Source organism: Phascolarctos cinereus, unplaced genomic scaffold (assembly GCF_003287225.1).
Source record: "Phascolarctos cinereus isolate Bilbo 61053 unplaced genomic scaffold, phaCin_HiC Scaffold_4;HRSCAF=312, whole genome shotgun sequence".
NCBI lineage: Eukaryota > Metazoa > Chordata > Mammalia > Diprotodontia > Phascolarctidae > Phascolarctos > Phascolarctos cinereus.
The window spans coordinates 358,251,281-358,268,002 of NW_027555847.1; the positions used below are offsets into that span (position 1 = coordinate 358,251,281).

Below are 16,722 nucleotides of genomic sequence, written 5' to 3' on the forward strand. Positions count from 1 at the left end.
CTTTTGATTTTATTTTATTGCTTATTTTTTTAACTCCAGTACTTTTAGTGCATCGTCATTAAACAACTTTGCTGTAAATGGGCACAAAAATTGTTTGTTCTAGTTGTACTGATGTCAAAAGAGAGAGAAGTCCTCCTAGAGCCCCTGGAAATGGTCCTTCTTGATATAAGGTCAGATTACATAAGGCACTAACTCGACAGAGAAATCCAAACTTTGTCCTAGAATAAATCATCTTGTTTCAGGACTTAATTTCAAAAGAACAATGTGAAGTCATCAAGGATCCCACTCCAGTCCTGGCCCTCCCCAGGAGGTTGTTTAGATAAGAAATAACATCCAGCTGTTGAGGTTTTTGCCCCTTGTAATTCCTCCTTTCTACTTCCCAACCCCCTGAAAGAAGAAAAGGAGTAAGAAAGAACACCATCATCTTCTCTTCTGCTGTCGCTTCTTCCCTTTGCCTTTTGACCCCTTGCCGTCAACTTTGTCCTTCTTAGGCATCTTGAAATTGCCCAGTTCTCTCTGTACCATGGTGCCTCTCCACTAGGCCTGAAGCTTTATGATGCTCTCCAGTTCCAGGGCATCCTGATCTGTCTTCTTCCTGGCCTTCTGCTTTTCTAGACAATCCTCAGTAATGACCTGCTCAAACTCCCTTAACTGTTTTGCAAGATCCTGCAAGGTTGCCAAGTCACTGGCCTTTGCAGACTTAAGACATTCAGGTCATTCTGTTTCATTTCTGTGTTTTTATCATACTTCTCCATCCAGTACTCTAACTTCTCTTCCAGTTTCTGTTCTTTGTTGAGGAAGCTTTCAATTTCTAGGTGGACCCAAACCTTTTCATCAGTTTTAAGTCTTAGTTTGTCGTTCTCTTCCAGCAAGACCTCTTCATTTTTGCTGCATTTTTTCTGGGTCTGGGCAATCTGTAGGTCAGTGTTTTTCTTCACATATTGGGTCTCCATATTAGTCTTTGCCTTGAACTCTTGCAGCTGGTCCTTGAGATTTGTGATATATTCATTCCAACCACTTCTGTTCTCCCAGGTCCATGAGGCTGCTTGTGGTTTCCCCTTCCTCAGCTTTGTGCATTCATTGCATCTATATTATTTTATTGCTTATTGATGTCTCATAAAGTCATTAGCTTCTACTTGCCCAATTCTAATTTTTAAAGAATTATTTTCTTCATTAAGCTTTTACATATCCTTTCCCATTTGGCCAATTCTATTTTTTAAGGAGTTCTTCTCTTCAGTGAATTTTTGTACATCTTTTTCAATTTGGCCAATTCTGCTTTATAAGATGTTCTCTTTATTGGACTTTTGTCGTCCTTTACCATTTGGCCTATTTTGTTTTTTAAAGTGTTCAAAATTTTTTGTACCTCCTTTACCAAGCTGTTGACTCTTTTTTTCATGATTTTCTTGCATCACTATAGTTTCTTTTCCCAATTTTTTCCCTCCCCCTCTTTTATTTGATTTTTAAAATCCTTTTTGAGTTCTTCCAGGACCTGAGACCAACTCTCATTTTCTTTTGAGGTTTTGGATGTAGCAGTTTTGAATTTGTTGTCTTCGAGTTTTTGTTTTGATCCTCCCTGTCACCACAGTAACTTTCTGTGGTCAGGATTCTTTTTTTTTTTTTTGCTCATTTTCCCAGTCTATTTCTTGACTTTTAGCTTTATGTTAAAGTTTGGCTCTGTTCCTGAGGTGAAGGGGGCACTGTCCCAAACTTCAGGTTTTTAGTGCAGCTGTTTTCAGATCTAGTTTAGGGTCTGTAAACTTTCAGTTCTTCCAAAGTGTTATGATCTAAGGAAAGTTGTGCTTACTACTATCCTGGCCTGTGCTCTGGTCTGTGAGTGACCACAAGCACTCTTTTTCACCCTGTAACTGTAACCAGGATTTCTGCTCCCCTGCAGCCACAAGCTCTGGCGTGCTGTTGCTCCTCCTTGCCTTTGGGACTGCAACCCAGGGCTGCAACACTAATTTGAGTATGGGTAATACAACAGAGTCCTGCACCCAGTGTCAGCAAAAGGATGCCTCTAATCACCACTTGTCTAACCATCTTACCATCTGTGGGCTGAGAGCTCCAGAAGCAGCTGCTCTCTCAGCCACCACTGATTCAGTCACCCTCAAGGCTCACTATTTTTTCTTGTGGCTTGGCCTATACTGGCACAGCCTATGCTAGGGTGTGCTTCACTCTCACCCTGGTGCAACAGACCCTTCTAAGTTGTCTCAGTATAGTTGTGCTAGTATAGGCCAACAGCACGCCAGAGCTTGTGGCTGCAGGGGAGCAGAAATCCTGGTTACAGTTACAGGGTGAAAAAGAGTGCTTGTGGTCACTCACAGACCAGAGCACAGGCCAGGATAGTAGTAAGCACATCTTTCCTTAGATCATAACACTTTGGAAGAACTGAGAGTTTACAGACCCTAAGAACTAGCTCTGAAAACAGCTGCACTAAAAACCTGAAGTTTAGGACAGTGCCCCCTCCACCTCAGGAACAGAGTCAATTATTTCACTCTATCCTTTTGTGGATTCTGTCACTCTAGAATTTGTTTTGAGGCATTATTTAAAGTTGTTTAGGGGGGGATTTGGGAAAGCTCAGGTGAATCCCTGCCTTTTCTCCACCATCTTGGCTCTGCACCTAAAGATTACCTTATTAACTGAATTTTCAAAAATACTGAGAATGTATCGATGTTAAAGTGATGTTTTCTGTCACAACAAACATCTTGGGATCATTAAAAGCATTACACAATTTCCCAAATTCTAAATAGACTACTTTCCATTTCATATTCAGTTTTTAACCTAGCTCACTGTCCAACTACAGTGCCTGTCCATGTATGCATTTGCTGATGGACTTATTCACTGAGTTCTCTGTTTAACAATAAGTCACAATCAGGTAGTTTGTATTCTTCATCCATGCCCCACCCCCACCCCGTGTTTGAAAAAAATTTGGTGGCCTTAGATGTAAATTAAGAAGGTCCTATTGATTTCTGAGGCTTGAAGGAATCAGCATAGCACAATTTGTGAACAGGAGTATCTGTTGAAACTCTCTCAGTGCTGACACCTTCTTATATTTGGATTGTGCCTGGGGCAACCTCTATGACACTAACAAGTACCTTTTGTGAGTCTATGACTCCTTATTTTATGCTTTGCTTAATGTTGATGCGTATTGGACCATTTAAGCAAGTTATCTTCATGGCCGCAACTGTTGTGAAATCTTTCATTATTTTGATGTAATCCAGCTCAAAGCCAGGTGAGGTTGTGGAGGGACAGCCCTGTGGTGCATGCTGCACAACAAAAAGTAAATGCAACTTTTGTCTGAAAAAATGTTAAACCTGATGCTACTGACTGTTGTACTGGAATTGATCCCTGACACTCACTGGGGTAAACACATGGGAAAAAGGACTTTAAGGAAGTGGCATAGAGAGAAAAACTTTGAAATGGTAGATATGCATGGGAAGCCTATCCCATTATATTCCTGGACTTGCTTGAAAAATCTCTGAGGAAAATTATTTCTTCTCTCCTTGGTTGAGTTAGGATCTTATCTCACTTCTTACTGATTAGCTCATAACTCTTCAGTATATTCTAATATGTAGAAGTCCACTTTTTGCTTGCTATTTTGCTTTGATATAAGAGTTCACTCACTTTTTATTGTTTGTGATGGTCCTTTATGTAACCAACATTGGGTGGGAAGGGGCTCAACTGATGAATGTAAATGAAATGTATCTTCCCCTTAAGAATAATTAGCTTTTAAGATGAACCTATCATCTTCTCAACTACCAGTTTTTAAAGTGTATTGGATAGGTATGATCTGGCCCAATATCCTTTCTTGGAGATAGATGAGAGAAGAAGCAAGTCAAAGTCATGCCCTTCTGCTCCCCTCAAGCTGGAAATCACAGCCTCCCTTGGAGAGGGGTGGGCCAGACACTAAAGCTATCTATCCCTGACACATCTGAGCCAGTGGTCTTTTATTATTAGACAGTCTGCACATATATAAAATTTTAAATTAAAACATTTACTTCCTTCTTCCATTTTTATCTTATCATTTAATTTGGGGTTGATTTTGGCCTATTCTCTGAGCCTAGGCATGTCCCAAGGAGTTAAGCTCTTCCTCTCTCTTCTGCCCTCTGAACAAAGTGGAAATTCTCTAGACAAGATGGGAATTCATCTTTGCCATAGATTCTGATTGTTCCACTGGTGAGGCACTGATTCAGGTTCATAGCTAAATTACATGCTTGAGCTACGTCCTTGGACTTGTCCTTCATAAAAAGAATTTGAATGGAGAGAGAAGTGGAGTGAAATGGATGGTAAAGATAGGAGGTGATAGGAAAGATAAGCAAAGGGATAGAAAAGAGGATGAGGAGGGGAAGGGAAAACAACGAAAGGGAGAGGGATCTTAGGTATTAGATGAACTTATTTCCCTGAATAGAAGACTGGGTCTCTACAAAGCCCTTGTGGAGGATTGCATATATTAAGGAACTGATGAAGACAAACACCTTAAGACCTGAAGAAATGCCCATGCAGTCACCCAGATTCTTAGGAAAGAAGGAGCTAATACCAAACAGAAGCATGGAAGGTTAAAGCTATAGGAAGAGGTAGGAGAAGAGATGGAGAGGTTCAGTATTACAAGGGAAAAGGAGAGGCCTGGAAAGAGATTGATAGGCCCTATCATCTGCATGCCCTTGAAGTTGAAGAAGGACCAGAAAATCAGAGATAGAAATGCTGCTTGGACCTATTCCTGTTCTAGTACTGTGAATCATATGGACTGTGTAGGGGCTGAGGAAAGGTGGGGACCATCAGAAGAAAAGGTTCCTCCTTGCATGGGAAGACCTTAGCTCCAAGTTGGCACTAGAGTAAAAGTGACTGTGTAGGTCCTGAGGGGTAATAGATGGTAGCCATCAGAAGGCAAATTTGTTTTGATTCTCTATGGGCTGTAGTACAAATCCTCTATATTCTCTGTTGGGTTAAATAAAACCTATCCTAGAGTAGTACCTAATGTTTCTAAAACACTTCAAAATTTGTGAAGGGCCCTACTTACATTATCTCATTTAATCCTTACAGCAATCCTGGAAGATAGGTACTATTATTTTCTCCAATTTATAGATGAGGAAATTCAAGATGAGAAATGTTAAGTGATTTTTCCCAACACTGCACAGCTATTAAATGTCTGAAATAATACTCAACTTCTCTTCTACTTTCTCTTTCATTTAAAATTTTAATTCTCTTTCTGCGTCTTCCTTACATCATATTGCTTCCGTTCTTAATGTTTTGTTAGCCTGAATACTTACACGGTAGCTCAGGGCTCTTTTAAAGAAGAATATAAACTGTATCCTAATATTCTAAAAGCAAAACACAGGTTGGGGCTTCTTTGAAACATGAGTCACACAGAAACAACTGCTACATTAGTCACCGGGAATGTCTCTTGAGAAAAAGCAAATATTTTTTGTCATGTTATTAAATAGATTCCACCTTTCTTCTTAAAAAAAAAAAATATTTTCATGATCTGAAAGAGTGAGAGAGTGAGGCTTCTAAAGAGTCTTCAAGTCTTTTTGATTCTGAAGCACATTTCCCCACATATGCTGAATCCCACCTCTACACACGTGTGCACACACACATACACACAGACACACCCTTCCCCCTCAAAGGTGTTATTGATCTTGGTAACCAGAGAAAGTGATAAAAATACAAAATAAAATATATTGTTATAGAATGTCCTGAATTGAATAATATCTTTAGGAGAAAGTGATATTTAATAATTATCAATCTACCACTACAAGTTGGCCAGTATTTTATGTCTAAGACTGGAGCATGCATTTCCAGACTCCTCCCTCTGACCAGAGCCCAAATATTGTGGTTGTGGTAGAATCAGAAATAACTGAATATGCAGAGTAGCAGGCTAATAGAGCTATCTGAGGCAAAGGGGTGTTTTCTGCCAAGGCCCGGATTATTGAGTGCTACAGTGTCTGTCTCCAAGGAAGGGGAGCAGCCTTGTCCTCTCGCATAAAAAAAGGCTTATGGATATATCCCTGGTTGTCTTTGAGAGCTCTTCTGCTGAGGAAGTGGACTCTAAATCTCTTCCACTTTTTTTTTTAATAGTGTAGCCAGTCAGGCAATGAAAATGAAGTCTTCCAGACAGGAACAGATGTCTTGTACACATTTTCATGAGTCTGTCCTTTAATTTCCTGGCAGAAAAAGAATTGGGGCCACTGCTTGGCTGGAAGGGTGTGTCTAATATGGAGACTGTGAGCTATAGAAAAGCAGAGAGCACGTTGTGGTTTCTGTGGTTTCTTCAGTGGGCTTTGAAAGTCTGGACTCTCTGCAATTAAACTCACTCTCTCAGACTTTAAGCTGGGCCAATATAATGGGGGGGGAGAACAACTTGCTTGCCAGGTGACATTTCCAGCTTCTCACTGTTCTAGTATGCATTCATGACCAGCCAAGCCTCATTGCCTCTCCCCATCCCTTTCATTTTGTAGACTTTTTCTTGAGTGTAATGTGCTAAATTCTAGCAAGAAAGTTATTTCTGAGTTCCCCTGGGAATTTGGAAATTTACTTAGGGTGGTCACCTGATAGGCTGTAAAGACAAGATGGGTCACAAAGACTTGGCCTTTGCCTCCTAGGGAATAAAATGGGTAGATAGTTCCCTGCCAATAGTAATGTTCAATATTGACAGAGTCCAAGTGCAGGGAGCAATAAGATGGTACAGGGCTTCTGTGAAGAGGAATGACGGACTTGAAAATTAAGGAAGAGGAGAAAAAATAGGGCCTGAACTGAAGGAAGCACCAAGAAGTGTCTAACAGGGAAATTACTATTATGGGAGACAAAAAATCCAAGACAACCTAGAGTAAAGTATAGACAACTCATTCTCTGTGCACTAATAGCATGCCTAACTGCTTAGAGTCCATGTTCAAGCAAACTGGACACATAGGTAGAACAGGCCAAAGCACTCAAATTGAATTTCACATCTGGCTTAGATTCCGTGCTCAGAGGCCAGAACAGAAGGTGAGAACAGGAAGACTCGAGAGAGGTAGGAACAGGGGGTGGGGTGGGGGTGGGGAATGGAATCTGGGCGACCCTTTTCACAGAAGCAGCTAAGGGTTTTGCTCAAAGAACTTTAAACTAAAAGCCACCACCAACACTATCTTGTGTGGAGAGATAAGGCCTAATCTGGTTGTATTTAAAGAAGCAGGGAAATCCATGGGCATCAGGCCTAACTTGCCCCTAATGAGCCAGTTTCCCAGGGACAGCTATAGCTTGGTGTCTGGTATGTTTGTCCTAAGATGACTCCTGGTAGTTGGCTTGGCTAAGTGCTATACTCCATTGATGGACCTCCCCCCCTAAAACAAATCTTCGGGTTCATTTGAACAAAACTTTTTTAAAATAATATTTTTTTCCTAATTATGTGTAAGTGTGATTTTTAACATTCATTTAAAAAAAATTGAGTTCCAAATTTTTTCCCTCCTTCCTTCACATCTACCCTCCCTCAGATGGTAAACAATTTGATAGAGGTTATACATGTGCAATCATGCAAAACATATTTCCATATTAGTCATGTTTGAACAAAACTTTTTCAGGAGAATTACTGTTCCTTAAAAGAAATCAGTTTTGCCTCAAGACACCACTGTGAACTGGTTTGCTGAGTGAATTAGGATCTGTTTTGGGAAGACATGTAGATACAATCTTGGATTCACTACTGCTGTTATTCCATTTATGACTTTATTTCTTTTTTTCCCCCTAAAATATTTTACTTCCTCTCAGGCTAGTCATATGACCTTCTTCCCTTCCACATCTCTCCCCTCATTGATCATTTCCAATCTGAATATCAATAATATTCTTCCTATGAGATCTGCTTTTTTTTCTTTCCTCCTTGAAAGAGGTGACACAATTACATCTTGAGAGTGGGTGATGAGGTTGGAGCCAAAAAACCTTTTCATCCTATTACAGTATTCCTCTACCTCTATCCATTTTTGAGAAGATAGTGGGTGAGGTAACAGGAAGGAATACAAATGCTCAAAGGATGATGCGTCAGGCAGTTTATTACTCATCAGCATACAAGTGTGCAGGTCCACAGCCCATCAGTCCCATGGGCAATCGCAGGCAGTGAGGATGGTGCTGGAATGTGGTGAGGTTTGTAAACTGATTGAGAGGACAGAGCTCTGGGTGTCTGTCCATTGTTGTTGTTAGGCATTTTGATGGAGACCTAGTAGGTGAGGGACATTAGGGACAGTCAATAATTGGGTGGTCTGGGCTGCAAACCCCTCCTTTATCAATCACAAGGGCAATATGATTAGGAAAATTTGTTAATATTGCATCTATGGATTAGATGAAGTTTGTTAAACTAATTATGACCAAGAGGTCCTTGCATTCCTTGGTTATATGAAGCTGACTAAACCACTTATGGAGTATATGGGAACTTTCTGGTACAGAGACAGGTCAAGTGTCAAATATGGACTCACTTCTGTCAGCTAGGAACTAGAAATAGGCTAATCCTTACATAATTCCCATTGTATATTCTTTTTAGTGTTTCATAATCAATTTCCTTTAAATAGCTTTAAATTAGTCAGTATGTTGTTAGGGAACAGGGAAAAGAATTGGATGAAGAAGACTATGGTCTTCTTCCTTGATAGTTCTAGGTTTGAAAGAACCCTAAGAAAGAGAATAGTAGCAAGAGTTAGTATCAGTGAGCCAAGACCTGGCCTGGTTGGTAGAAAAACAATGGTGTCCTAGTATGAACTAACTAAAACCACAGGTATTACTTATTGATAACATCAACCAATTGACAAGCATTTGTTATCCACCTATTCTGTACCAGGCATTGCAGAAATGAAGACAAAAATGAAGCAGTCCCTGATCATAAAGACTTTACATTCTAAATAATACTTCCAATCTTCAGAAGATCAGTGATGTCATTTGCATGGGCATTCCTTATGCCAATGCAGATTGCCACCCTGCCATGTTTTAGTAAACCGTATTCATGAATTTCAGTGGCCAAAAATTCGTCTGGTGGCCAACCTCTCCAACTTTGTCAGTCTGGTGCTTGCGCAATAGGCATGAATCTGTCAATGGGCAGAGCCTGCCAGGGCTTATAGTCCTCTTGGTATGGCAACCCTAAGTGCAGGTCCCTCTTAGAGGGAGCTGTTGAGTTATTTATGTACCTTAAAAGTGTGTGTGTGTGTGTGTGTGTGTGTGTGTGTGTGTGTGTGTGTGTGTGTGTGTGTGTATGTATGTGTTTATGGGCTCCTATGAGTCATTTTTGTCTTCTACATCTTGGAGTAGCATAAAGATGATCTTGTACCTGCTATACATTTAATACTTTGAATGCTTATATGGGAAGTAGAGATCCTCTTCTTCCTCCTCCCCCTTTTACTCACATTTGAGAAATCTTAAAACACGCTAGGTGTGTACTAGGAGATTTTCCTAGAGAAGCTCCAGATGGGTTAACAAGGCAAAAAGAAAAGCTGATCCTCTTAGTCCATCCCCAAGATTGAACCACAGAAACCCTGAGTCTTTGGGGAGGAGGCATCCTGAGCCACAGATTACACTTAGTGTGCGAAGTGCTGAATAAGGTACTAGGGAAGATACTAAGATAAATAGGGCCTCATAGAGGGTGAAAGGGGAGAACCCTTCGAAACTCCACAGATGAACCTCCAAAGCCAATAAATGAGCTAGTGAAAAGTTTGTCTTTAAAAAGCCATTTATAGTTTTCAGAATACTTTCACATGCATTTTCTCCATTTAACCTCACAACAGCATAATGAGGAGGATAGATGTTACTAACCCCATATGATACATGATAAAACTCAGGAACAAAGAGGTTAATTAACTTATCCAAAGCCACACAGCTAATTAATGATAGAGCAAGGACTGCAACTCAGACCTCCCACTACCTAGATCACTTTTTCTTGCTGGGAAAAAAAAAAAAACCCTACTGAAAATGAAGTGGAAGAGGGAAAGTATATTGGGCCCCCTTTGATTTTTTTTTTCAGTCACCATAGCCAAGGAGCCAATAAAATACTTTTCCATTCTTGTGATATTCTGAAAGTTAGAAAAAAAACCCTTAAATTCTCATGACCATAATGAATAGTCGATGATGATTACACCATGGTCTAGGAACTACCCCACTACTGTCAGAGGAGGAAGGAATGATGAGTATGGTCCCGGTTGTTCATGGAGCAGCACACATAACCATGAGGGATTTGCAGCTGTTGTCCAGCTGCTGTGGTTCGGGTGGTGGAGGGATGAGAAAATATTTATATAGAGTTGACTCCATAACCGATTGCATTTGGGAAACATGAGATTTTTGTGGAGATTATTGCCTTGGAATTGCATCTGCAACAGGAACTTCCTAGCTCTGGATATCTGTCATAGGAGAGGAGTAGGTTATTGTCAAATAATTAACAAACAGCTCTAAGTCCTTCAATAGGGGACTGAGAGTCCTTTCCTAGCCAAGGAACAGGAAGGAAGGAAGGGAGGAAGGAAGGAAAGAAAGAAAGGAAGAGGTCAGGAGGGAAGGCTTGACAGATGGCCAAAATCTCTTTATTCAGGAAACATAACAGAGAATGGCCTATTTATAGTCAATTCCACACCAATCAATTCAGTTCAACTTAACAATAATTAAGCACTGTTTGTGAAGCACCATTAGGTGCTGGTGATACAAAGAAGGTGTAGAGTAACTTGATTACAATCACAAATGTATAATAAAGAGAAGAATGTGGCTAGGCAGGTAGAAGATAATGACCTTATTTTCTGGGCTTAGGATTTATATCTGTGCCTTTTTCCCCTTTACCTTCATTTGCATTGGAGACCTAAAGAATTTGGAGGTTGAAAAATTGTGGGACCCTGGACCCAGAGAATTCTTAGCAGTTGTTGAAAAAGCAGATTCTAAACTGGTATTTAATAAATACAGTTAAACAATCCGAAATCAAGCAAGGAACTACAAGAAATTTTTAACCCTAAGTCAGAGGGAGGTTTCCAGCAGAGACCAAACCTTAGTGAACAGGAAGAAGAGGTTTAAAAAGTGTATCTAAGCCTGTGGACAACTAGATACCTGGCGGAGCTCTGGAAACTAAAGAGCTTTGTACCCAAAGATTTCATGCCTTTTTTTTCAGACAGGGATCTAAAAAGGCAGACTTTCTTCAGGGAAGGAAAAGCTGGGAAGTTTGTTTTAGACCTCTGTCTTTCTAAAAGGACTGGGAGAAGGGAAAGAAATGAGCAGCTGTTAAGAGCCAGGCACTGTGCTAAGTTTATGCTTTACAAATATTATTAATTTGATCCTCACAATAATCCTGTGTGGCAGGTACTATTATTATTCCCATTTTATAGTTGAGGAAACTGAGGCAGACAGTGATTAAGTGACTTGTCCAGAGCCACACAGCTAGGAAGTGTTCAAAGCTACATTTGAGATAACATCTTCCTGACTCCAGGCCCAGCACTGTATCCACTGTGCCTCTAGACTTTTCCAAGCTGACTATAGCTAATCCATAGATTTCAAGCTAAAAGAGAGAGGATAAATCCCATTCTTCTGGGTAACAGACTGATATGTGAGCTCTTCCATGTATACATTCTGTTCACACATCTTCTCTCCATAGATTTTCCCTTTCTACATCTTCTCTTTCCAATGATGGTGTAGGAATTTCTGGGACAATATGTGCCAAGTTTATGAGGGAAGGTACTTTACTACTGTGGCAGCTAGGTGGTGCAGTGGACAGAACGCCAGACCTGGAGTCAGGAAGACTCATCTTCCTGACTTCAAATCTGGCCTCAGACACTTACTAGATATGTGATTTTGGACAAGTTCCTTAATCTCTGTCTGCCTCAGTTTCCTCAACTGTAAAATGAGCTGTAGAAGGAAATGGCAAATCACTCCAGTATCTTTGCCAAGAAAATCCCAAAGGCAGTCATGAAGAGTCAGACACAATGGAACAACCTTATTGATATGTTTTCAATTATATTATTTCATTCAATGCCTTTGCTTTGAATTAACAGAAAAAGTAAACCCATCAGTGGGAGATTATGAGCTGTTGCTGTGAGTGTCTACAGATGTACAAAATGCCTTGACCCTAGGCTTGTCCTGTCCAGCAGAGCTCTCCTACAGGTGTAAATGTAAGTAGAAAGCAAGCTCTTTGAGCACAGGATTTATCTCACTTTGAATTTGCATCCCCATTCTCTAACACATTGACTGGCACATAGTAGACACTTAATAAATGTTAATTGGCTAGAGTATTCCAGGTGTCAGAACCAAGAACTTAAAATCTTTGGCCCCAAGGTTACAGAGGAGGGACCTGACCTAAAGGAAGTCAGGGGTTCTAGCATGTGGACACGAGGAAGGAAGTATGGAGTAGACAGAGGAGATGGCTAAGGTAAAAAGATGAGAGAGGGTCTGTGGAAGACATGCCTTGCCCAAAGTTCCTTACATCTTTGAAATCACAGATGTGTTCTAAAAAATGCTTTGACTGCACTTTTTGTTGTAGGTAGTAATGACGGAAAATGCATGAAGACTATTTGAAATGGATACTCATGTCTTAGAATTATTGTGAATTTACACTTCATTTCTTTGGATTCCAAATCTTTCTCAAAAATGTCAACATAACAGTGGCTTCTTTCAAAAGGACTTCCATCAAGGATGGAACCAGTCCTCAGTTTAGATAGATTACTGTTATGTAATGGAAAGAACTCTGGATGGAAAATACATATGAGTCAACATCCTGATTCTACCAGTGACTGCCTGTGTGATCTTGGACAAATTACTAGGAAACATAACTTTCCTCATCTGTAAAATGGGTGTGATGGTAATAAAAACACCTGTGCTACCTACCTCATAGGAGGGTGAAGAAAACACTATTCTGTGAAGTTTAATAAATGGGGGTTATCATTCCTAGTCCTTTCATTGGATTCAGGTTTATCTGTATCTCTTGGGACCAGACCTATAAGGGACCTTATAAACCATCTAATCCAATGAGACTTTCAGGGAGGGAGTGGGAACTGTACTCCATTTATCCGTTTAGAACTGGTCAGAAGACCTGGTCTTAAGTACTGACAGTCACTTCTTACACTTGTGAGTCTCTGGGCCTTACTTTTTTATCTTTCAAATGGAGTTGGTAACATTCATGGTACCTCCCTCATGAGTTTGTTGTGAAGAGAGCGCTTTGCCAATCTTAAAGCACTATAGGTAAGAGTTATTAATTAATTCTTCCTCTGACATGTACTGGTTGTGTAACCCTGAGAAAGTCATTTAAACTCTTAGTACATTAGGGACCTCTTTAAGACTGTAAGGGAAGATGAGTTGCTAATCAACATTGGTGGAGGAAGAGACCACATCCCAGAGCTCTCCAGAGTAATGAAATCACAGAGAAGGACTCTTGCCTCCCTCTCCTTCCCAAAGAAAAACACCAAGTTTCTTTCACAAGATAGTGGATGTTGATTAATTGTCTATATTTCTTTTAAGCATAACACAATTTCTCTTTTACCTCTCTGATATTGTGAATTTCTATTTTGGCTTTGTTCATTAAGAGGATTACAACTTTTGCTGCTTTTTTTTCAGATTCACTTAATAAAGTCCCAGCCTCTCATTTTCCTTCAGATATTGTTCAGTCGTTTCAGTCATGTCTGACTCTTTGTGACTTCTTTTGGGGTTTTCTAGGCAAACATACTGAAGTGATTTGCCATTTCCTTCTCTAGCTCATTTTATAGGTGAGGAATCTAAGGCAAATGGGGTTAAGTGACTTGCTCAAGGTCACACAACTAGGACATGTTGAGGGTAGATTTGCACTCAGGAAGATGAGTGTTCCTGACTCGAGACCCAGCACTCTATCCACTTCACCACCTAGCTGCCCCTTTCCTTCTCTGTGTGTATTTTTCAGAAGCATTTCACATTGGCGGCAGATGGTTCATAATTTAGGGGAAAGACTAGTAGGCAGTGAGTTAAGAAGTCTGGGTTCTGGACCAAGTTCTGCTGTGTGCTCTAGAGCAACTCACTTAAACTCATGTGGCTTCAGTTTTGTCATCTTCCAAATGTGGGATATTGTGGGCAAGGATAGTAGTAGAACTAGGGAGACCACCAGTCTTCCCCATCAACCAAATATAAACACACACACACACACACACACACACACACACACATATCCACAACACCAGTCAAAACTGTTGTGAGAAACCATAGTGCCGACCTGGGGAAGTTTAAGTTATTTTGTTCATAAATGGATTAACCTAGGACTTAGTTATGTCCTTTGGGCTAGAAGAGGACTTTGGTCGGGAGCTCCCCAAACCCCAGGGGACCTTCTTGCCAAGTTTTTAACCTCCTTGTCAGGGGGCATTTGCTTTTTAGATCCCAGAAAGACTTTTTAACTATCTTGAGAACTGCTTTTACCTGAGGGTACTACTAGAATAGGACAGTTTGTTTAAGCCAGGTATTCTTAACTTGGCGTCCATGGCTAGATTTCAGTAGTTCCAGGAGCTTAGATGAGAAAAAAAAATTACATTTTATTTTCACTAATCTCTGAATGCAATTTAGCATTTTTTTTCTGATCATGAGTTTTAAAAAATTATTCTGTAAAGAAGTCCACAGTTTTCACCAGATTGCCACAAAATACAAAAAGGTTAAGAGCCTCTGGTTTCAACCTTCAAGGCTCTGATAGCTTGCATCAGATGAGAATCAGACAAGGCTGAACTAAATGATTCCAAAGGTTCCTTCCAGCTTTGACATTCTATGATACTACAAAGGAAGTATCTCCCCACTCCTCATACATCCTTATTCAGTTCCCGGAATTTGGTGAGGTGCTTTCTGCTCTAAACAGGGACAACCTCTATGTATAACACTCATGGAGCAAAGAAGTCTGAGACAGAGAGCCACACCAGGCATCATTATGATGAAGTGCTTCCATAGGACACCATTTCAAACAGACAAGTTGACCAATAGAATCCCAGTCGAATAAACTTGAGAAGGGCATGAAGAATTCTTCCTGAACTGAGCTGCCATGCAATACAGTGCCTTATTTTCCTTGCTTTGAAGTTCCAGAATGAATGCTTTTCTTTTGAGAGTTAGTTCTAGACTTTAGGGAAGAAAAAAGTTGAGTGGGAAGCAATCCCCCTCCCACTCTGCCTTCCTTGTGCGGTTTTGGGCAGGGAGCCCCAAATCAGCATTACTCATGTGGAAAAATTTTGTTCCTTAAAGCTTCAGGCAGGCCCTGGAACAGGCTGTGGCAAACCATGAAAGCAGGCATGGGAGCTGGAAAGATCAGGTCTGTCCTCCGATTTGCTGAATCAAATGGTTAAGCTGTATGAGAGATGAATGGTTTTTCAGGGAGCCACTCCTAAGCTTAGAGAGTCCAACAGCTCCAAGCTGCTCTTCTCTTTTTTCTTTTTTTTTGTGAAAAAAATATGGAACACTTCAGAAATATGCATGTTATTCTAGCAAAGAGGCCAAGCTCATCTCTGTGCTGTTCCAATTTTAATATCTATGCTGCTGAGGTGAGCACAAGCTGCTTTTGTATCAGGGTACTTTGTCTCTGATATTAAAAAAAAATTATGAGACTACAATGATGTATAAAAGTTGAAGGAAAGGGGAGGATGGAAATAAAACATTTCTCTCATACAGGGGGGGAAGAGCTGTTTTTCATTCACTTGAAGTCTTCCGATATGTTGAAAATATCTAACACTAATTTTGGACAATAATTAATGGCAAGAAAGCAAGGAATGTGGGAAATTTTAGGGCATCTAGTTATTCTTTTCTGTCTTTTCTCTTCCATCTCAGGAAACTTTGGGGGACCAAGGGAAATGTGAAGCAGAATTAAGCACCTCTTTGGCATAGCACATAGAGTGCCAGACTTAGAGCCAGAGAGACCGAAATTCAAATCCTACCGCAGGTATTTACTAGTTGAACAATGCTGAGTAAGTCACTTAACTTCTCTTGACTTCAGTTTCCTCATCTGCAAAATGAGGGAAATGAACTCAGTGGCCTCTGATGTCCCCTCCAGTTCTAAATCTATAATTCTATGAGCCCCTGATCCCTTCAGGGCAGCTAGGTGGTACTGGGGATGGAATTCGAGGCCTGGAGACAGAACACTCATCTTCCTGAGTTAAAAGCTAGCCTCAGACACTTACTTGCTGTGTAACTCTCAGCAAGTCACTGAACTTTGCCTCAGTTTCCTCATCTGTAAAATGAGCTGGAGAAGGAAATAGCAAACCACTCCAGTTTCTTTGTCAAGATAACCTCAAATGGGGTCGCAAAGAGTTGGACATGGCTGAAAAACAACTGAACGAAATGATCCCTTTCTTCTGCCTCTCTTTCCTTTTTTCTTGTCCTCTGATATCAATCTCTTTGCCTTCAGGCTAGAATTTTTCAATGATCTAAACTTCTATTCATTCACCCAAAGAATGACTTCCTAATTGACTGAATGACATTAATCACTTTTCAAGTAATTAATACTTTCAAGTAACTGTACTAATTACTGGAGTATACAAAGTGGTATGACCCAGAACCTGCCCCCAAGGGGTTTATAATCTAGTCTGACAGTGTAGTTGACAGTTTAGGGGATTTCAAAAAATATGGGCAAAATTTCACATTATGTTCATCTAATTGCAGGTTTTATGGAGAGCATACAAGCAGATTTAATAGACATACTTATATTAAAAAAAAAATAAAAGATGTGTGTACCCTTCGCATCCTTGACAACCTTTGTGTGTGGGAGGGGATATAAAGATGTAGAGTTTGATGGTTTAATCCTAGGAAACCATCTTGGTCCAGGCA

The 16,722-nt window shown here is 40.3% G+C and overlaps 1 non-coding gene and 1 pseudogene across 1 annotated transcript; both read right to left on the minus strand.

Moving 5' to 3' along the window:
• Window positions 1–420: 420 nt before the first annotated feature.
• Window positions 421–2,040, minus strand: LOC110215989 (dynein regulatory complex protein 9 pseudogene; annotated as a pseudogene).
• Window positions 2,041–15,347: 13,307 nt separating this feature from the next.
• Window positions 15,348–15,451, minus strand: LOC144457278 (U6 spliceosomal RNA). Its single transcript, XR_013486599.1, has one exon. It is a non-coding gene; the product is annotated as a U6 spliceosomal RNA (small nuclear RNA).
• Window positions 15,452–16,722: the final 1,271 nt, after the last annotated feature.